Below are 23,589 nucleotides of genomic sequence, written 5' to 3' on the forward strand. Positions count from 1 at the left end.
AACACTTCTCTTAAATTACTTGAATTTTCCAAACAAGGGATGAGGTCTGAATTTAAAGGAAAAAAGATTGATGTGTGATAGCCCAATAATTGATATTTTATCATCCAAACAAAAATCAAGATAAAACTAATATATTTAATCCAAGATACCACGCATATTAACAATAAGGTAATGTGCAAATAATACCAAGGGCAGCAGACACAGCTGTCTATAGAGACTAATTTCTCACACTGATTTGTGAGGAATCCTTAGCAATACGACACTAATTAGGAGCAATGCTGTGGAGGTTTAGGCAGTCCTGAAATTGACTTATGTTCTACCACAGGTCTTAGTTCTCATTTTTATAGACAAGAGGTAGAACCGTATATTGCTCTTAACTGATTGCAGCCATGGACTCCTAAGCCTTGAAATATATATTGTAACGACCCAGAGAGAATCATCACTCCCCAAAAAGCAGGTATACTGACAGAAAGCTGGTGTTTTCCTGCTGAATCAAGGAACTCATACAGTGAACCTTGGAGAAAACAAGGGAATGAATAAAAGAGAAACATGAGGTGCCCCATGGAAATGCCTTGGACAAAATAAAATCAGAAAAGGAATGCAATTTCGTACTCTTCCAGGTTTTGAAGATCAAGTTGCTCCTCTGCTGATATGTGACAAGTCAAAACCTGCCTGTTGGAAGCATCCACGTAGTGTTATTCATTTGGCCCATCTTCTGCCACAGGTTAGGCCTTCAAATACCCGAAGAGAACAATCCTGTCAACTCCCCAAAGACCCCCCCTCCTCCAGGTTAGTCATCCTCGATGCCCTCACCTCTTCTTTACAGGACTGATTCGTGCCACGTGGCCAAGTCCTGCCACAGGTGAGGCGCACCGAGAACACCACAGTGAACTGCCCCTCCTCACCCCCACACTTCCCGCTGCAGAGCATATTTCCTATAGGCAAAAAATGCTGCAGAGAATGTGCTGATTTACAATGAATTAAATTCTAATTCCAGGTAAACTGCTTTGAAACAATGTTTTCCCTGTGCACACTTTTTTTGAGAACCTTCTGTGTATAGATCCTGTATTACACGTTTCTCAGTCAGAGGATTCTTCAGAAATCAAAGAGGAGAAAACCAGTTTTGCCCTTAAGAACTAGGACCTGACCTTTAAGTTTATTGCTTGTGTTTTACGGCTATAAAACTTTTCTCATGCTGGTTAGTTATTTATATGTATTATCTTCCTAAGGGTAGAAATTCTGCCTCTTTTTCCCTGGAAAGTCATAAACATAGTCAAACTAAAGTAGCGAGTGTGTGTGCCTGCATGCATTCACACAAAAATAAGCACCAGCTTTGCTTCCTCCTGTTATTAGGCCATCAGTTTTCACTAACATCAGTGCCAAAAAATCATCTGTTCACTCATTTATCAATGACTGCTTGAGGGCCTGCATTACACCAGGCACTGCTCTAGGCTCTGGAAACACAATGGCAAATACAAGACACCCAAATCTCTGCCTTCGTGGAGCTTAGCAAAAGCTGTAATTCCATTTTTGTTTGAGAAATAATGCTTTGCAAAATTCCAACCAGCTTAAGTATTATTTAAAAAAAAACTTAAGATTAATCCTCTAGCAGAAAAAAATGTTCAAATGTAGAAATTATCAGTCATTATATTGCAGGGTCAGCCCATCAGCTCTTTTAAAATGATGTTTAAAGACATGCAGAAATGTTCCAGCAGCTTATGTATTAGAAACTGCAACTGACTTTCTCCTACTTTCTGCTCTATCCTGCTTCAATTTCTGTTTAAGGGGAGGAAAGACACATTCCTCCAGGGGATTGTTTCAGAGTATCCCCTTCTTATTTGGCTCATTTCCAAGTAAACATTAGTTTCCAGATGAACTAATGGGTCTAATGGGAATTTAAATGTCTTCAAAGCACTGATTAAAGGGCACTCAACAGTTTAGGAGATTGATCAGACCACAATCTGCTCTCTGCTTCTAGGTAATAATTAACTGGAGGCCTTCCCCCAAGCAATGGACATCCTTTGATGTCCTCCAGTAAATGATCTCCTGATTTTGGGTGGGGGGATCCTGTGCCCTCCCCTGATGGCACTTACTCAAATCTTACCAAGAGTCTCTTGCCCAAGCTCAAGGGCAGAAAACTCATGAACTTCCTGGAGGTAACATCTGAAAAGGAGAACTGACTCAATACATTTCCCTGCAACACATACACATACACACACACAATAACTTAAACTTCACTTTGCAGTTTTCTAAATGGTGGGATATAACCACAGGTCTCCACTCTCTATCAACATCCACCTATAATTCACGAAAGGAAAGACAGGCCAAATCTATTGAGAAAAATGCATGCAATTCAATTTTTAAAAAGTAAGTCTTGAAAAGTTGCTTCACAAAACAGGAAATCCTCATTGCCCGTGAAGAAGTGCTAAAGCAAATTTCAGCCACAATGATATATACTATATTGGCACTGGAATAGGAAGGAAGGAAGTAAAGAAGGAAGAGAGGGAGGGAGAGAGGGAGGGAAAGAAGGAAAAGAAAATCAAGGAAAAAAAGGAGAAAGAAAACACCAAATGCTGATAAAGGTGCAGAACTGGAACTGCCCTACATTGCTGGTGAGGTTGTAAATCTGAATAACCACTTTGTAAAACAACTTGAGAGCATCCGGTAATGTTGAAGACATACATGCCCAGGGATGTAGCAATTATATTCACGGCCATACATCCCAGAGAAATGTATATACCCCACAAACCAGAATACGGGTATGAAAACGTACATCGGAAGTAACCCGTTTTTCAACAGAATGGATTAAAATACATAATATATCATGCAGAAATATCACTTGACAACAAAATTAATGAATTTCAACTTCACGCGACAATATGAGTGACTTAAAACATACTGTTGAGCCAAAAGAAAAAAGCGAGATACAAAAGAATATATACAATCTGACTTATATGAAGTCCCAGAACAGGCAAAAACAACACAATATTATTTAAGGATACTGCACACGTGGCACACATGTATGGCCTAACCGTAAAGAAAAGCAAAAAAACAATTAACATCAAAGAAGGGTAACAGTTACCTTGTGGGAGAAGATGGGGTTCGGATCAGAAATTGATACGTGGGTTGGGATGAAGTGCTCACAGTGTTTAATTTCTTAACCTGAGTATCAGTTACATGGGTGTTGTTTCATAGTGAATATCTGTGAAGCTGTGCCAATAAGTTGGTGCATGCTTCTGAACAAACGTGCGATCTTTTAAAAGTGTGGCAACTAAGTAACACCACAGATCGTCCCCCTCAGCCTTCTACCTGGATCATTTATTTATCTTGATGTTTCTTACCGTGCAAGAGGCCAGGGTTCAGTCCCTAGTACCTTCATTAAAAAATAAATAAATAAAAATCTAATTACCTCCAACTCCCTCCTGCAAACAAACAAACAAACAAACAAACAAACAAAACCTAAAACTTACCCCAAAATTAACATATGTGATTAAGGACAAATACTTAGGTCCCCTGTGCTTTATTTCCACCACCTGCAAGATACTCTTCAGGCCTACGTGAAGGAAGAGGACACACTAGGCAATGCAATCCAGCGGCAGTCCTCCTGTCCCTCTCGTGCCTGGGAGGGGCCCACAGCCTCCTCTAACCAGGAGCAAGGGGCACAGCCCGAGGCCGGCAGCAGATGGTGTGGGAGGACTCCCAGCCTAGGAATGGTCTCAGTGTGCCTGCCGTCCCACTCACTCAAGGAAAGGGGAGCTGACATCTAGAATCTTGTCTCACTCACCCACAGCTTTCTCTCATCTCAGGTGTGTTCTGCTTGGGGTAACCTGACCTCGATGGTCAGATTCCAGAAGCACACCATCCAACATATGAACGTCCCCACAAACAGCTTACACAAAACAAAAAATACAAGTGTTCTTTCAACTCTACCCCTGCCCGCCCCCCTAAAAAAGTAATTTTGACTATATTTCTCACATATTTTGCAATAATTAAGAAGAGAGGGTGAAAGCAATTAAGTGGAGGCAACCTGGAAAATAAGAAGGCAGGGGAGAGGCAAAAATTTCCCCTATCATAACTGAGCACTTAGCAGACTGAGCAAAAATATTATGGGAATTGAGATGGGCAGAGATGGAGGAGAAGGTATTTCACTTGGGTTTTGAAGATGAGGCATGGCAGGTGGAAGGGGGCCAGCGGACCATTACAAGGAAAAAGGAAAGAGCAAGGCCAGATTGAGAAACCTTGAGAAGCCTACTTTGCTATCATGTAGTACAGGGGACAGAATAAAACGGCAGAAAACTAAAGTTTGAACAGAGAAGCCCTAATGATAGATAGTTATGAAAAACAGCCTGAGGCACTCAAAAAAACTCAGAAGGTCATTTTTTAAGCATATAATCCAATGGCTTTCAGTATATTTGCAGAGTTAGGCAACCATCACTACAACCAATTTTGGAGCATTTTGCATTACCCTAAAAAGCAACCCACACTCTTAACCATTACCTCCTCAATACCCCTTCCCCCTCCAGTCCTAGACAACCGCTAATCTACTGTCTGACTGTATAAATTTGCCTCTTTGGGACATTTCATATAAATGGAATCATACAATTCAATATATGGTCATCTGGAAACGGCTTCTTTCACTTAGCATAACGTTTTCAAGGTTCATCCACATTGTAGCAAGTATCAGTAAGTCATTTCTTTTTATTGGTGAGTAACACTCCATTGTGTGGATAAACCACATTCTATTTATCCATCCATCAGTTGATGGACATTTGGATTGTTTCCCCATTTTGGCTATTATGAATAATGCTGCTCTGAATACCCCACTTGAGCACAAGTATTTGTGCAAATACAAGTTTTCTATTGTCTTAGGTACATATACCTTGGAGTGGAATTGCTGGGCCACAAATCTCCATGTTTAACTTTCTGAGGATATGTCAGACCATTTTCCAAAGCTATTCACTGTTTTACCTCCCATCCATGTATAAGGTTCCAATTTCTCCACATCCTCACCAACACTTGTCATTTTCTTTTTAAATTATTATTACAGCCATCCTAGTAGGTGTGAAGTGATACTTCATTGTGGTTTTGATTTGCATTTCCCTGACAGCTAATCATGCTGAGCATCTTTTCATGTGCTTATTGATTATGGTGTATCTCCTTTGGAGAAATGCCTCTTCCTTTGCCTGTTTTAGATTGGGGTGTCTTTTTATTATTAAGTTGCAATAGCTTTGTAATAGGTAGACGTGTTCATGCTTTGGACATGCATCCTAAACGTGCAGATGACTGTTTTCACATGTTTCCATCAGATATATCTCTCACTACATGAAGTGATTCTCAACTTGGAGGAACTGGTCATGGAAATTCACCTGATGAGACAACTAAGTTTAATTTGGAAGTTCAATCACAAAGGAAAGAACTGCCTTTTGGGAAATGCTTTCTCCATTCAGAAGCTGGAGACTAATTATAAGAAAACACCTTAGCAGATTGAACTGAGGTATTAACATTAATTAGCCTTTCCACCCTGAAGAAGCTCAAAGAAGTTTCATCTGGCATTTGTGAACTAGCTTAACCAAACTGTACATAGACTTTAATTCCATGAAGTCTAATTTTAACGTTGCTCAGAATACACTGTAGACTAATTGAGTGATCCTCTACCCTGGTCTCTCATTATTACGACTTGTTGAGTTGTATGCATTTATTTTCTCCTTAACGCTCATTCCCTAACCCTTATCTGAGAGTTCTTTGATGGAACATACTTGGGGTAGGTCCCCAGTGTTTGTATTTTTAGAAAGTACCACAGGTGATTTCTATGACAACCAGGACTTGGAATCAGAGAAGTAAGCTGAAATGCTGAAATCTGGTTCTAACCAGGTCTGCCATAACTCGCCCCTTTAATCCTGAGCAGTTCCCTGAAATCTGTCTGATAAACACAGGTTCCTTGGTAAAAAAAAAAAAAAAAAAGGATGGTAATGACCATAACCACTTCCCAATAGCTCACGTGAGAGAAAAAACTAACATGCCAGATTTTATAAAAGTGCTCCAAAATGTATCATGTAAACACTGAGTTATTGTTATTATAAAATCCAATGGCCACCTTGTTTTACTCAACAGTTTACCAGCATCAGACTCATCTGGCCTCTCCCTTTTTGAAACACTGTCTTCTCATGGCTTCTCATGACACTCCCCTGGTTCTCTTCCCTCAGGGACCACTCCTCATCCATGTTCTTTTCTGCTTTCACGTGCACTATTGGGGCTCTAAAGTTTGGACCACCCAGGGCTCACTCATGGTTTCCCTCATTTTCTCTATATACACTCTCTCCCTTGGAAACCCCATCCAATTTCATGATCTATGGATTTAACATAAACATCTCTATAATCATGACTCCTAAGATTTATGTCTCTAGCCCTTGTGTTTATCAGCCATCTAAGTGCCTACTTGACCTCTCCATTTGGACGTCAAACCATCTCAAACTGAACATGTCTGAAAGAGAATTCCTGATTTCCACTCCCCACATTGTTGCTCCCACTAATCCTTTCCATTTCTCTGTGTGTGTGTGTGAGAGAGAGAGAGAGAGAGAGATTTATTACAAGGAATTAGTTTATCTTACTATGAAGGGTGTCTAAGCAAGTCCAAATTCCACAGGCAGGTTCAAACTTCACACTTCACAGGCACAACCGAAGGCATCATCCATCTGACATTTGGCCAATAATCAAGTTAGTCCATGGACATTCCAAGCTCCTTACCATCCCTGGCATTTGGTATTGTCATTCCTCAAAAAAGCTACTCAAAGAGATTTCTGAGTCTAGCTCCCTCACTTCCTCTGGTCCACACACTTTAGTTAAGGTAGTTTGGTCAACAAATGTGGTTGTTCCCAGACAGAGATTTTTTTTTTCCCACGTATCATTTGAGTTGTATGGATATAGAGGACCACACTAGACCAAACATTTTCCTATTGCAGTTAATTTGCCTCTCTGAATTATTCACATGGTAACTAAGTTCACCTGGCTCCTAACTGCATAAGATGTTGTTTTAAAGACAAAACCCTCTTTTCTTTATAATCTATGAGTTATAGGATTTTTTTTCCCCTGTAAGATTCTTTGAAAGCCTATCTTAAAAACACTTTCTTGAGTTAAGAAAAATAATCTATAAATTTTTCTCTCTTGAATCACAATTAATTTAAGATACAAGATACTTAACATATCTCTAAGGAAAATTTTTTTCTTGAGATATAACTAACATATAACATTATATTAGTTTCAGGGGTACAACATAGTGATTTAAAGTATGTAAATATTGCAAAATGATTACCACAATAAGTCTAGTTAATATCCATCACAATGCAAAGTTGCATTTTTTTATGATAAGAACTTTTAAGATCTACTGTCTTAGCAACTTTCAAACATACAGTACAGTATTATTAACTATAGTCACCATGCTGTACATTAGATCCCTAGGACTTATTTCTTTTATAACAGGAAATTTATACCTTTTTACTACCTTCATCCATTTCACTCACCCTTCAGTCTTCACATATGTAAAGAGAGCATAATAATATATATTCCATAGGGTTATTAAGAGGTTTAAAAGAGAATGATGTCTAGAATTGGTAGGTACATAATAATCATTGTTACTAATAAGTAATTTTTTTCAGAATTTGCACTTTCAGAAAACTTTGATGCACATGAGAATTATCTGGGAAACTTTTCAAAGTTGTTGATGCCTGGGCTTCACTCCTGAGATCCTCATTTACTTAGTCTGGAGCCCGGGCATTTTTGAAATATTTTACACAATTTATATATGTGATTATTCATAGTAGATTCCTTTCAGATAGCCCCAAACTGCAAACAAGCAAAATTCTCCACAATGCTTGAATGGTTAAACAAACTACAGTATCTCTATAACATGGAATACCATTTGGCAATGAAAACAATCTACTGATATATGCAGCAACTTGGATGGAACTCAAGGGCATTATGCTGAGCGGAAAAAAAGCCAATCTCAAAAGGTTACATATGCATGATTTCATTTATATGACATTCTTGAAATGAAAAAAATTATAGAGATAGAAAACAGATTAGTGGTCGCCAGGGGTTAGAGATGAGGAGCAAGAGTGAAGGGGTTGGGCGTGAATGTACAGGGGAATCACAGGGATCTTCATGGTGATGGAATAGCTCTGAATCTTGATTGCAGTGTTGGTCACATGAATCTATATGTTAAAATTGCATAGAACTAAATGCCAGAAGAAGAACTAAGCAAAATAGAGAAAGGCAATCTATCTGAGAAAGGGTTCAAGGTAATTATTGTAAAAATGATCAAAGAATTCACAAGAAGGCTAGATGAACAGAATGAGAAGTTAGAAATTTTTAACAAAGAGATAGAAAATAAAAAGAAGAACCAAACAAAAACGAAGAATACAATAACTGAAACGAAAAGTACACTAAAAGGAATGAATAATAGGTTAAATGATACAGAGGAGGAATGGATCAGGAAGATGGAAGGTATAGTGGTAGAAATCATTGATGCTGAACAGAAAAAAGAGTGAAAAGAAATGAGGACAGTTTAAGAGACCTCTGGGACAACATCAAGCACACTAATATTTGCATTAGTGGGATTAGGGATCCGACAAGGAGGAGAGAGAGAAAGAAGCAGAAAACATATTTGAAGACATAATAGCTGAAAACTTCCCTAACCTGGGAAAGGAGACACTAACTCTTTTTGTTAACTCAGTCACAAATATTAAATAAGCAGGGAGAGAATTAGGATTTGCTCAGGTTGTTAGTTAACAATCCAGTCCCTGGGAGAGCTAAAGAAAAGAAAAGAAAAGAAAAAAATCAGACTCCAGACTAACTAAATCAGATTCTGACACAAGGATTCTCACATTCTAGAGCCTGAGATTCTGCATTTATAAGAAGATCTCAGATGAGTAGCAAAGACCAACTCCTGCCAAGAAAGGAGCACCACTATACCAAATAGATGTGCTACCACATATAAGTATAAGCTTTTGTTAATATGTATAAGAATACTAGTCATTACTATTTTTTTAATCTCCTCACCAAAAATAACTGCTACCCCTGGAAAGTATTATGAAGCTCCAAATTGTTCTGAAAATGAAATATATCTGCAAATATAAGCAAGTAAAAATCTTTATTTATTTACAAATATTCCCATAATCACCACATATATCTGCATTAATAATGTGTAAGATCTATCCAAAGGAGAAAGGGTCCTGAAGACACTAAACTAGTCTTCACAGACACAGAAGAGAGCCATGGAGAGAAAAGTATAAGTCATTCTTATGCTAACTGGAGTTGGAAGAATTATTTGCTCTAAATTAGCCAAGCCTGGTGGAGAACTGGTAGGAGCCATCTCTACCTGGGATGTGTCTGCTGCTGGCTGTGCCCCTCCCTAGTCCCCCCACCTGCCGCTTCTCACTCAGCACCCATACTGATCCACAGTGAGGGAAAGGAGTCAGATGCACAGAGAGAAACAGGAGGGAGAGAAATTGAGAAACTGTTTTATGGTTCTAGTCATTTCCACCCATCCACCTTCCTTTCTCAGTTATTATGATTTTTAAAACAATGTTTTATTTATATCAAAGTAATATATGTACATTTTTAAATTAAATCATTTTATTAGATTTCTACTATACAACAGCAGTCCCTTCCTTCAGCCTTCCTCATACCCAGTTTCTGTCCCTAAAAGACAATCCAACTTTTTTGGCTCTGACACTTTCCTATGTATTTCTTTCTCCTTTCAAAAAAAAAAAAAAGCTAATTTTTTCCTATGTATTTTTAAACAGCATGATTATAGGGAAACTTCACTTTTCAAATTCAGCTGTCTTTTACTGGCATTCTACTCTTGATGAAAAACGTTCAGATCTCTTATACTTCCATCTATTTCCAGGGAACAACTTCCCTTCAACACACATACACACATACTCACTCACTCTCCCCTCTACATGGTTTTCTTGGTTAAATAAATATCTATTATCTCTATTATAACAACTTTGTAAATACATATCACTCCCACCTGAGCCATTTCCTTTTTACTCACTCTTAATTTTCCGTGGAGTTAATAAATGCTACATTTGGCTTATTTTCTAATTCATTTCAAGCTCTGGGCCAGAACTGCAAATCTCCTCTTGATGCTTTAAAAAAATATCAGGTACTCTACTGGGTTAACTATTTACTTACTTCATTTTTAAATGCAGACATGTCTGGAGCCCTCCGCCTTCCTGCTCTAATCTGGGTTATTTTTATTCTAGGCCTACTGCAATACTGTGTTCTGGAAATTATTTTTCCATCATCCTGGGAATTCACAGCTTTCTCATATGTTGTGTTCCCTATTTCTGAGCCCCTATATTCCTTCCTTGATTCACTCCCTTATTTTAATGGATTTCATGCTCCAGAGCTTTCTGGAAAAGAGCACACTGGAGTAAGGATTCTGAAGTCTTACTTGTCTGTTCTACCCTCACATCTGATTGATAGTATGGTAGCTACAGAATTCTAGATTGGACTCCATTTTTCCATGGAATTTTGAAGGCATTGCTTTATTGTGGTCCAGCTTTCCTCTCCTTTGTATGTGATCTGTTCCCCACTCCAACCCTAGAGTTTCAGAATCCTCTCTTTAACCCTAATATTCTAAAATCTCACAATGCCCTTTTTGTTTCAGGGTGTTTTTGTTTTGTTTTGTTTTTGTTTGTTTGTTTTCATTCATTTTGCTAGGCATTCAGGGAAACCTTTCAATCTGGAGACTCATGCCCTTCTCTTCTGAGAAATCTTATATTTTTTCCCCTTGATTACTTCTTCTCTTTTCTATCTTCTGTCTTTCTGGAACTCCTTTATTTGGATATTGGTCCTGCTCAAATGGTCCTATTTCCTTATGTTTTCTCTTCTTATTCAGTTCTCTTTTTTCCTGCTTTGAAGGAGATGCCTTCAATTTTGTCTCCTAAAGCTTCTATTAATTTAATTGTTTGCATAGCACATGGAAACATAGCCATTATTTTATAATAACTTTAAATGGGAGTATAATCTATAAAAATATTGAATCACTATGTTATACTCCCGAAACTTCAAATCAACTATACTTTAAAAAATTTTTATTTTTTTTAATTTAACCAATACCTTTTTATTTTCCAAAAACTCTTCCTTGACTGCTGAATATTCATTTTTAGAGCAGTCTTTCCTCATTTCATGGACTCACTATCATCTTCTGTTCCTTGGATTATCTCTTTTCTTCTGAAATTTTTAAAAATGTTTTATCTTCTCTTTCAGATTAAATGATTTCCCCAAATCTCATGTGATTCTTGGATACTGTCCATATTTAAGAGTAAGGCATGAAAAAGCTAGCTAGAAGCTAAGTGTGGATTTCACCATAAGGTGATCAGGCTGGGATCCAGCTGTTGCCCTGGGTGTCCACCTTCCCTACTGCCAATATCTGTAAGTATTTTTCCTCGGATTAACTAGTTTCCCAAGAGATGAACCATCCCATTACTAAGCCTGAGTATCAGTCTTCTGACAGCTGTGTGTGGGAAAGAGGCTGGAGTCTAACCATTAACTCTGTAAACTTTCCCTCAGCTCCCACTCTCAGTAGGACCTTCTGTCCCTTTGCTATTTCTCGTATTTCCAAATCTAGTCTCTAATTCAACCTCTCTAACGAGTAAACTTTCAATCTTCTATTGGGGTAGTGAGTTGGAGTCTGGCTATGTAAAGAAGAGAAAAAATTCTAGACACTTGTCTTAATCCACTCACGCTGCTATAACAAAAATACCCTAAACTGAATGCTTTAAACAACAAACATGTATTTCTCACAGTTCTGGAGGCTGGGAAGTCTAAGATCAAGATGCCAGCAAATTTGGTGTCTGGTGAGAGCCTATTTCCTGGTTCATAGATGGCTGTCTTCTCACACTGTGTTCTCACATGGTGGAAGGGACAAGGGAGCTCTCTGGGGTCAATCCCATACATGAGGGCTCCACTCTCATGACCTGATCACCTCCCAAAGGCCCCACCTCCTAATTACATCACATTAGGGGTCACGATTTTAACATATCAACTTTGGAGGGGACACAAACGTTCAATCCATAATAAGCCCTAACTGCTTTCTCATGCAGACTTTCTTTTTCATCCAGACTTTCTCATATTTTCAGTCTCACTCATACCCATGCCTGTTGCATCTAACTCGAGGCTTTCCAGGATTCTGCTGTGAAAACTGGCCTGCTCCTTGGAGTTACCCTCTTGCAGGCAGTTAGATCTGAGAAAATGAAAAACAGCCCTGCTGGCAATCAGACTGTGATATTCCTAACAGAACATAAACAATGTTTCCAAGGGACATGGACAAGGTCACATAAACAGCATTTCTATACAAGGCCATACCACAGCTGCAAAAATGACTAATAATCTTTTCTTCTAAGTGATTGCTGTTTTGTTACCAATGACATCTCCGGTCTGGTTTTGTTCTTTCAGTCTCCTGAAAAAAAGGTTTCTGAGATATTCAAGTGCTGAAATGCCCTGATTTCTCAACCACATCCCATCCAGAGATGGTACCTCACTTCCCTGATCCCTCCTTAGAATCAGGCAGCAAAAACTCAACCCTCCAAGAATTCTTTCCCAATTCTCCCTTATTGAGATGCTTCCAGGATTCCTCTGGGGTGTGTTCCCCCTCACTGCAGAAAACTAAACAAACATAACATTGTTGAACTCTAGGTGTGTTCCTGGTGATCTCTGACGGGTGAACATTAACAGAATTCAGCTTTCTGTGGTCTGCTAGGTTAGTTAACTCTTGTATATCTTCTTCCCAGGTTCTAAAATATTGTTGACCCCTCTCTCTGAGGTGACCACAGTTGTATCCCCCTTTTCCCACTTGCTATGAGTCAATTCTCTAGTGCCTAAAATTGTTAAAATCAGAATTCTATCATTTGCAACAGGCTCCTGAGAGGGTTAATGGCAGAAAATCCACCAATAAATAGATCTGAGATAGCATCTCCCATGCACTGCATGTAAGCCATGACACTGAATCCTGAGCATATATCTCCAGACCAAGGCTTTCTACAAAGTGTTAGACCTGCCTACCAAACTCCATCGTATGTCAAGTTCAACAAAATCAAAACTTAATTCATCCTCTTTTGCTACCACACTTGCTCCCCCTCTTGCACTCCCTATGCCAGTTAATCTACCATTTAATCAGTCACACAAGCCAGACACTGGAAATTCATTCTATACTATTTCCTCTTTTTCATCTCCAAACACCCTCTTATTATCAAGTTCTGACAAATTTACCTCCTAAATAGTTCTTGAATTTGTTCTGTTCCTCTGTCCTTAACACTACAGTCTTATTTCAAAGTCTTTATCATCTGCCATCTAGAATAATGCAACAGCTTTTAACTCTTCTCTCTACCTCCTGGGAAGCAATCCTTATTCCATACTGTTATTGCTAGAAGTCACCATTAAAATGCAAATCTGAGGTGAGGAGGGTATAGCTCAAGTGGTAGAGTGCATGCTTAGCATGTACAAGGTCCTAGGTTCAATCCCCAGTATCTCCTCTAAAAATAAATCAACAAATAAACCTAATTACCCTCCCCCCAAAAATGCAAATCTGATGATTATGCCACCACTTGCCAATGGCTTCCTACTGGCTACAGGATAAAGTCAAAGGTCCTTACCAAGACAACCCCCCCATCCCCAAACCTGGTCGCTGTCCATTTCTCCAGTCTAAAAACACATCCAACTTCAAATTGAATGCTTTATTCTAGAAATACCAGACTGGTTGTTTCTCATCTCCTTTGTGTATGCATTCTCTCCAGCCAACAAAACTTCCCTTTCTTTGTCATATGGTTGACTCCTACTTATTTTCCAAGAAGCCCTGACTATCCTACCCTTCCCAGGCCAGGTAACATTTGTCTAACCCAGAAGACTATCAGGTCCTCATGGGTAGGGGCTTTCTTTTATTCAATTTTGTATTTCCCAGTGAGTAGCATAAACAGAGGCACATGACATACATTCTATAAATAATTAAATAGTTAAATAATTGTTATCACTTGAAATAGGATGTTACACCTATATGGTATTTTATATAAGCCTCATGGTAACCACAAAGGAAAACCTGAAGTAGATATGGAGAAGATAATGATAAAGGAGTCAAAGCACACTGCCATAAAAATTTATCAAATCACAGTGGAAGACAGCAAGAGAGGGATCAAGAAACACACGATCTATAAAACAGAAAAGAAGTGACAAAATGGAAATAGTAAGTCCTTACCCATCAATAATCACTTTCAAAATAATTGGGTTAATTTCTCTAATCAAAAGACATGAAATGGATGAATGAATAAAAGAAATTACATCCAATGATATGCTGCCTACAAGAGTTTCACTTTAGCTTTAAAGGACACACATAGGCTGAGAGTGAACAAACGGAAAAAGACATTCCAAGCAAATGGTAACCAAAAAAAGGAGGGACAGACTTTAGCTAAAATACACTCTAAGTTAATAATGGCCAATACAGACAAAGATGCTCATTATATAAAGATATGAGGGCCAATTCATCAAGAAGATATAACAATATTAAATATGTATGCACCCAACATCAGAGCACCTAAATGTATAAAACAAATACTAACTGAACTAAAATAGAAATAAACAGCAATACAGTAATAGTTGGGGACTTTAATATCTAACTCTCAGCAGTGGATAGATAATCTATACAGAGACTCAGTAAAGAAACAAGTTTGAACTACACTGTAGATCAAGTAAATACAGATACAGAACATTCCATCCAACAGAAGAATACACATGCTTCCCAGGCACACATGGAACATTTTCTAGAATAAGATCATATGTTAAGCCATGAAACAAGTATCAACAAATTCAAGAAAGTAGAGATTACACTAAGTATCTTTTCCAACATAATGGTATGAAACTAGAAATCAACAACAGTAGGAAATCTGGAAAATTCACAAATATGTGGAAATTAAGCAACACATTCCTGAAAAACCAATGGATCAAAAAAGAAATGAGAAATTAAAAAAAAATCTTGAGACTAACAAAAATGGAAACACAACATATCAAAATTTGTGGAATGCAACAAAAGCAGTTCTCAGAGGAAAGTTTATGCTATAATTACCTATCTTAAGAAAAAAAAGAAACATCTAAATAAACAACCTAACAGTACACCTTGAGGAACTATAAAAAGAAGAACAAACTAAGCCTAAAATCAGCACTAGAAAGGAAATAATAAACATTAGAGAAGAAATAAATGAAATAGAGGATAGGAAAACAATAGAAAAGACAAATAAAACTGAGAGCTGATTCTTTGAAAGGATTAACAAAATTGACAAACCTTTAGCTAGGCTATACACTAACAATGAACTACTTGAAAAACAAAGAAAACAATCCCATTTACAATAACATCAAAAATAATAAAATACTTAGAAATAAATTTAGCAAAAGTGAAAGGTCTATACATTGAAAACTGTAAGACTGATGAAAGAAATTGAAAAAAAAAAAACCCACAAATGGAAAGATAGTACATGTTCATGGGTAAAAGGATTAATATTGTTAAAATGTCCACCCATACTGCCCAAAGCCATCCATAGATTCGATTCAATGCAATCTCTATCAAAATTCCAATGGCTTTTTTTTTTCACAGAAATGGGAAAAACAGTCCTAAGATTTGTATGGAACCACAAAAGACCCTGAATATCCAAAGCAATCTTCAGAGAGAAGAACAAATCTGAAGGCATTACAGTTCCTTGCTTCAAACTATATTACAAAAATATAGTAATCAAAACAGTATGGTATGGGTGATACCAACTAGGACCCTGCAGTCCCCATCCCCACCCCTGCTTCTTGTTTATAGACAAACTGAAGTCTCCCAGGTCTTCCTGAGTCATCAAAGAGCAGGCTCAAGCCACTGATGATTAGGACAATCTGCACACAGGGGTCAGGGGGGATAGCGATGACTCTGACCATCTATCTCAATGATTACTCAACTGAGATTACATCCCCATTTCCCTCCCATGGCTGAGCAGAATCTTCAGAGATGGTTTTTGGGGGACACTGAGTCCACCAGATTGCCAGCACTCTGACTAAAAGCAACTTTCCTTTTTATTACCAAGGCTGTTGTCCCCAGGATCATACCTCTGCTGTTTCCTTGAATAGAAACCAACTACTCTTATTTAAATCTCAGGAAGTAGCCACAAAGAGAAGATAGAAGAACCGGTTAGAACCAATGAGGCCCAAGACAGTGGAGGATTTGACCATCTATCTGAAAAGGGGTTACTGTCCAAACTATATAAGGAACTCATACATCTCAATGGCAAGAAACAAATAATCTAATTTAAAATGGGCAAAGGACTTGAATAGGTATTTTTCCAAATAAGATATGTAGATAGCTAACAGGTATATGAAAATGTGCTCAACATCACTAATCACCATGGAAATGTAAATCAAAACCACAATGAGATATCACCTTACATCTGTTAGAGTGGCTATTATCAAAAAGATAAGAAGTAACAAGTGCAAGAATGTGGAGAAAAGTAAGTGGGAATGTAGATTTGCACAGCCACTATGGAAAATAGCATGGCGGTTCCTCAAAAAAATTAAAAGTATACAATCCAATAATTCCACTTCTGGGTATATTCCCAAAAGAAGTGAAATCACTACATTGAAGAGATAGTTGCACCCCTATGTTTACTGCAGCATTATTTGCAATAGCAAAGACATGGAAACAACTTAAGTGTCCATCTGTGGATGAATGGATAAAGATTTTTGTGAGATATACATATACATATATATATATATATGATATTATATATATATTTCAGTCATAAAAAAGAAAGAAATCCTGTAATTTGCAATAACATGGATGAGTTTTGAGTGTGTTATGCTAAGTGAAATAAGCCACAGAAAAACAAATACCATATGATCTCACTTATATGTGGAATCTAAAAGAAATACTCACAGAAACAGAGAACAGATTGATAGTTTCCAAGAGCCAGTGGGGAAATGGTAAGGGAAATGGGCGAAGGTGGGCAAAGGGCACAAACTTCCATTCATAAGATGAGTAAGTCTGGGGGATCTAATGTACAGCACAGTGACTATAGTTAATGATATTTTATTGTACACTTGAAATTTGCTAAAAGAAAAATCTTAAAAGTTCTTTCTACACACACACACACACACAATGGTAACCATATGTGGCAGTCCATGTGCTAGCTAATCTTACTGCGGTAACCATTTCGTGATATGCGTGTACATCAGATCATCACGTTGTACACCTTAAGCTTACACAATGTTAAATATCAATTATATCTCAAAAAAGCTGGAAAAATAAAAGATTTTTTAAAATGGATCAAGGGATTTGGCAGAAAATAAAAATAATTTTGAAATTGCAGTCTCCATAGAAATTTGGTAAAAAATGTTGCTCACTGTAAATAATACTAGCAAAAGCTTGCAAAGAAATCAAATAGACATGGATTTGGCATTTTACTTTTTCTTCCATTTTCAGCCTACCTATGCCATTGAATTTGAAGTGAGTTCCTATAAGCAGCTATTGCTGGATCAAAAAATGTTTACTCAACACTGCCAGTCTCTGACTTTTAATGATGTATTTAGATCACTTACATTTAAAGTAATTATTGATATGTTAGGGTTTACGTAGGTCACTTTATTATTTGTTTTCTGTTTGTTTCCTCTGTTTCTCAATCCTATGCTTCTCTTTTCTCACCTCTCTGTAGATTATGTGGACACTTAGGATTCCATCTTGATTTATTTGAAATATTTTTTAGTATAATGCATTGAGTCTTCTGAGCATTTGCTCTACTTATCAGAACATATATATGCAATTTACCATAGCCTATTGGTATGAATGTTTTATCAATTTAAGGAAAATGTAGAAGCTTTACTTTATGTAGGTGCCTTTACTCTCTCCACTTTTTAAATCCAATAATCTTATGTATTTCCTCTACATACAATGAGTACCAAATTACATGTTATAATTTTTGCTTCAACAATCAAGTACGATGTAGAAAACTCAGGAAAAGGCTAAAACATACACACACAGCTTGAGATATGTGACTTCATATTTGAGCTGGTGTGTTTTAAGTATAAATTTCTAGAAGTGGGATTTACCAATCAAATGGTAAATTTATCTGTAATTTTGCTAGTATTGCCAAAATCTTCCCCAGTGGTATACCATTTTGCATTCATGAAATCGCTTGTTTGCCTGCAAATTCTCCAAAAGAGCTTGCTCTCAAATTTTGGGATTTATGCCAATCAGATAGAAATGACAGCTCAGGGTAGTTTTCATTTGTATTTATATTAATACGAATTAATTTGAGCACTTAATTTTCATATGTTTAAGGGCCACCTCTATTTCTTTCTCAGTGAAACTGTTTCATCTCCGTTTTTAAAAGGAGCTTTCCTCATGTCTCCTCACAACTACCTGTGCCTACATCTCTTTGGCCAGATCTGAGTCTTAATACCATCTCTATCTTCAAGGGAGGTTGGAAAGCACAGCTTTTAAGTTAGACACATTTCAGTTTTAAGTCAAAGTTTCATTCATAAGGAAGAAAGTAAGATATACATAGATCAAGAACTGGAAGTCTCAGTCTCAATGATTTCTTGATTTTTGTTTAATCTTTATTTTTCAGAGGTCCTTACAGAGAGAAAAATAAAGCAGCCAAAGAAGCAAGAAGTGTTAATAGTGTTAAGCTAGGAAAATGTGACTGAAATAATTTAATTGTACTCAATAATGTTTTGTTTCTACTTGGAAAATGAGATCTCTGAATCTGTTTAATATTATAGAGCCAAATAAAATAACAAAAACAGAGTAATTTCTCTCCCCTACCCCATAAGCCTGGTTATTTTGTTTTGTAACTCTGCCTTCTTTTTTATAAGCTGGCAAAGACTAAGGGATGCAAAATTCCTTAAAGTGTAAATCTTTGGAGTTCTGTTCGTAACAAAATTTAAAACATTTGAAAGTAAAAAAGCATAAATTCATCTTCTACAGTCACTGACCTGAAAAAAAGTGGAAAGAGGTTTTTTCCCAGCTTAATTGCAACTAAAGAAACATAACAAGTAGGTTTGATTACGGACCTTGCTTGGATCATATTTTTTAAACAAACCAATTGAAAAAAAGACATGTGTGAGACAGAAATTTATGTCTCTGATGATATTAAGGAGTTAATGTTCTTTCTGTTAGGTGTGAAAATGAAATGTGTCTATGTAAGAAAATCTCCATATTTTATAGAGAATTGTGTAAGACTGAAATGACCTGAGATTCTTCTCAAAATGCTTGAAAAAGAAAAAGAAGAAAGGAAAGAAGGAGGGAAGGCAGAAGAGCAAAAGGAAAAAAAGAAAAGATAAAACAAGTATGGTTTGGTAACTATTGAAAATGGGATGATGAGCATATGAGGGTACGTTTATTATTCTGTTCTTATATACATTTAGAAAGTTGATAAAAAGTCATGAAAAATATCCAAAAGGCATGCGGATTAAACATGGAAATAATAAATTTAGTGAGATTATTGTCCAAATAAACTACCAAGCCTCATCATTTTTATGAGCAAAGCAATGACACATAATCCACTTAAAAATTCTTAAAGGGATTTTACATCTGTGAAAGGCAGAACAGTTGTGGTCTACATTCATTTTGATGTTCCTCCTTAAATCTTTTTTTCTTTTCTTAATGGCTCCAAAGTACCTAAAACTCTTGTAGCTTTAAGGGTAACTAAGCTAAGCTTGTTTTGGTGTCACCCTCCCCCACCAATTTTCCTACTTCAAAACAGATTTTACATTTCAAAACATATTTTGGAGGAAAATTGAAAATGAGAGGAACGCCTAGTAAGTAAATCTTTGCTCTTAAACATACTTTGAACACACAAAACGGACTAAACCTTATACAAATGTTTACACTGTGGTGATGATTTAATGTATCCCTTCCTTTTATGCTTCATTCATACAATAAATACTAGGTGATCACTCTGTCAGCATTGTGCTAGGGTAGCTTTGGAGGTTAGCAGTCAACAACATAGACTCATTTCTTGCCTTCACAAAGCATACAGTCTACTGCGGAAGACACCAGAGAGTCCCAATCCACTCCCTCCAGAAGGTGGTGTTTTATTGTAATTATGATCACTTTAAATAATTATGCTTTCCGGTTTTTGACTCCCATTGCTAGCAGAAAAAGCAATGCTTTTTCAGTTTAGGCCAGTCAAAGTTTGGAATAGGTAAACTCTGAAATTTCTTGATCATCAGAAGCAGCTCCCATGGTTACCATTTAGTATGTGGCACCACTTGGTGTAAGACATGAGAACTGCTACATGAAAATACTTCAAGAAAATTACAATTCTAACAGATTTACATGGATTTTCAGTGTGGCCTGTTAAGACCACTATTGAAGTAACTGAAAATATATTCTTGTATTGTCCCTCCATAGTGGCTACCACAGGTAGCTTGTAAATAGCAGGCTTTCACAAATGCTTGTTAAATGAATGAATAATTGAATTTAAACGCCAAAGGCACACTAACAAAATATAGATTTTAACAGATTCTGTCCCTTATTTTAGACTCACGCCTTGGATGAATGAATGTATAAATTTAGCCCTTGCATCAGTCAGTGATGAAAAGTGATTCTTCAATAACAAAGAGTCCCAAAAGCTTATCAACTTAACACAACAAGTGTTTCTTGCTCATGTCATGTCTGCTTTGTGCCCTGACAGCTCTCCAGACAGAGGAAGGGAAAGTGAGAGAAGCAAGCACTGGAAATAAATTGCCTCCACCTAGAAGTAAGACACAGTTCTTCTACTGACATTCTGATGGCCAAAGCAAGTCATATGGCTCTTCCTAGCTACCAATGGAACAGGGAGTAAAATTGCCCGTATGCCTGAGAGTAGCAAGCACCAGAAGCTGGATATCATTGAATAGCATTAATGGCCACCAAAGACCTAAACTATCAATGAGTTTTCTTCCAAGGGACATCAAATATATCCATTCACTGAGGAAATGCTTCTTTTCATCATCTATAAATCTCAATCTCCCTCAACAGGGTTTTTAGCCTTTGGATCTTCACAGGTATGAGTTTCTGAGTTCAAATCTATCAAATGGATACAACACTTGACCTTCATTCCCAGGTGCTGGAAATAAAGTCAGTACTCTAGAAAATGAAAAGGGCCACACAAACACTGTAGAAGGTATCATTAATATTCTAACAAAAAAGTCTAGTCTGATATTACATTCATTGATTCATCCCGTTACAGAAAAAATACAGACTGATAGCAATTAGAAATTGAACACTCAGTGAAAAAGTTCTATAGCTGAACAGAGAACTCGACTTAATACCGAGTCAAGGTAGACCCCGCAGAGATTAGGTTCAGAGGAGAAATAGGGTAAGTCTTTTGAAGCCAAAAGACATCTCTGTTCCATTATAAGGAAGCAAAGTGTCTGAGTGGGTTGACTGGCTGGCCAGATCTGAGCTTGCTGGTTTCAAAAGCACTAGGCTGGCTGTTTGGAAGACCTCTGCTGTGTAGGTAGCTCAGAATTATGGAATCCAGATGTCTCAGCTGGGGATATGAGGTCCCTGATGTAAGACTACAGCATGCGGCTGCCTCATGTCTGAATCAGGACTATGTCACACAGTTAGGTCTACACAAGTGTCATCAGGCTAGGTGGCCAGGATAGAGTTTATCAATTAATTCAACAAGCTGAATTCCTAGACTCTTTACCTGCCCCATTCTCCCTAGACCAAGCTAGGCACCTGTCATGAGCTCCCATACACTCTTGTTTACTTCGCATTTAGCCATCACATTCCAGTGCTGTTCACTTGCCTATCTTTTCTACTGTAAGGACCAGCAGGGCAAGGACCATGTCCATCTTGATCCATGCCATATCCCCAGTACCTAGTACAGTGCTGGACATAAGATAGACATGCAATAAATATTTTATTGAGGATCTATACAAGACACTGTGCAAAGCAGGGAGATGGAAAGAGCGGAATATAATTGAACCAGAATTCAAAGTCTGAGTAGAGAGACAATATGATACACAGGAGTGAATCCAAATTTTGTAAGGGCATAATCTTATGAAAACTGGGGGAACCAATTTAAGAAAAGTAACATAAAATTATGAATGCAAAATTAAGTACCTCATCTTAGAAGAGGTTCATGCAATTGAGGGGATTTGAAGCTTAAGCTTCATTAGCTCCACAGTAAATGTATTTTGATAAGTGGGCTAATGTACCAAATACTGTAAAATCTCTGAAGAGTATTCAGAGATCTCTGCTAGGGAAAATCAAAGATTTCATAGAAGAGATAAATTGTGAGTTTCATCTTTCAGACAGAAACAAAGGAAAGAAACTGCAGGTGGAAGACCATGTGGAAACACACAGGTGAGAAAGCTACAGCCTATTTATTCATGCAACAGTGAGAATTACTGTACTGTTTGGCTAATGTGGGGTTGGGTGGGGAAAGCCTTAGGCTAGTGGTTCTCAGAGTGTGATCCTGGGGCAGCAGCAGCAGCATCACCTGAGAACTTGTTTGAAGTGCAGCCACTCAGGCTCCAGCTCAGATTTATCCAATTAGAAATTCTGGGGATAGAACACAGACCTCTATATTTTAACAATCACCTCCTGGTGATTCTGATGCAGTTAAAGTTTGAAAATGAATGCCTTAGTAAGTTACTTAAGCATCAGATGAAGCTATTTTATTTTCACAAATTTAATGTCAGGCTGTTATATGAGATAAAGAGCAATAAGAAAGAAGTATTATGACAGAGAGAGAAAAATAATTCTCCTCATCTCATACTCCAAAATAAATTACAGATCAAGTAAAAAGTCAAAGTAAAAAATGCAACCAGATCTTGGGTAGAAGAAAAGATTATTTCAGCATAAGACCAACAAAAGAACCTGTAAAGGAAAAGATTAGTAGACTTGATTTCACAACAATTTTAAATGTTTGTGTCATTAACAAAACTAAAAAGCAAACAAAAAACAATAAACGTATGTAAAATATTATCCCAGATAAAACGCTTAAAAGCTTACTTTTAAAAAAATTATAAAGAACCTGTAGAAAAACGGGCAAAGGACAGAAACTGAAAATTGACAAAAGAAATACAAATGGCCGAGTTCACACACAGAAAAAAAACTGTTATTTTTTTGGCAAATTATGCTCAGAAACTGGCAAATTATGCTCAGAGACTACTAGTCTTTGCCAGTAATTCATTTAACACAGGTTCACTGCGGGAATTATAACTTATGATAATACCATACAAGCCAATAGAATACAGGATAATGCCTCTTAATGAGCCAATAAGGAAATAACATATTCCAAACCAAGGATAAGTTAATTATCACTATTGTTCCAGGCAGAAGGGAGGTGAAAGAAATAAAGTCCAAATGTAGTTGAGGTGTACCTTTGTTACGAGTTGGTTCGCAGAGGAGTCATTTTAGCCAACCAAGAGCTGATGTCCAGCTGCCAGCTCAAATCAACAGTCCCTTGCTGCCAGAGCACCACGCCAGCAGAACGAAGGCACTGGTACCGGCGGGCAAAACGGCTTTCTTCCCAGGACCGCTGCATGGTTTTCACCACTGCTGGCAAA

General features: G+C 37.4%; 1 protein-coding gene across 4 annotated transcripts in view; it reads right to left on the reverse strand.

Moving 5' to 3' along the window:
• The window catches only part of KCNMB3 (potassium calcium-activated channel subfamily M regulatory beta subunit 3), a 77,619-nt gene that overhangs the window by 33,621 nt on the left and 20,409 nt on the right, over positions 1-23,589 (reverse strand). For all 4 annotated transcript variants that reach the window (XM_072961412.1, XM_072961404.1, XM_072961430.1 and 1 more), the window contains one exon: positions 23,404-23,578. The gene's annotated coding sequence lies outside the window, so the exon portion shown is untranslated. The remainder of the gene's footprint in view (positions 1-23,403; positions 23,579-23,589) is intronic.

This window comes from Vicugna pacos, chromosome 1 (genome assembly GCF_048564905.1).
Source record: "Vicugna pacos chromosome 1, VicPac4, whole genome shotgun sequence".
Taxonomy (NCBI): domain Eukaryota; kingdom Metazoa; phylum Chordata; class Mammalia; order Artiodactyla; family Camelidae; genus Vicugna; species Vicugna pacos.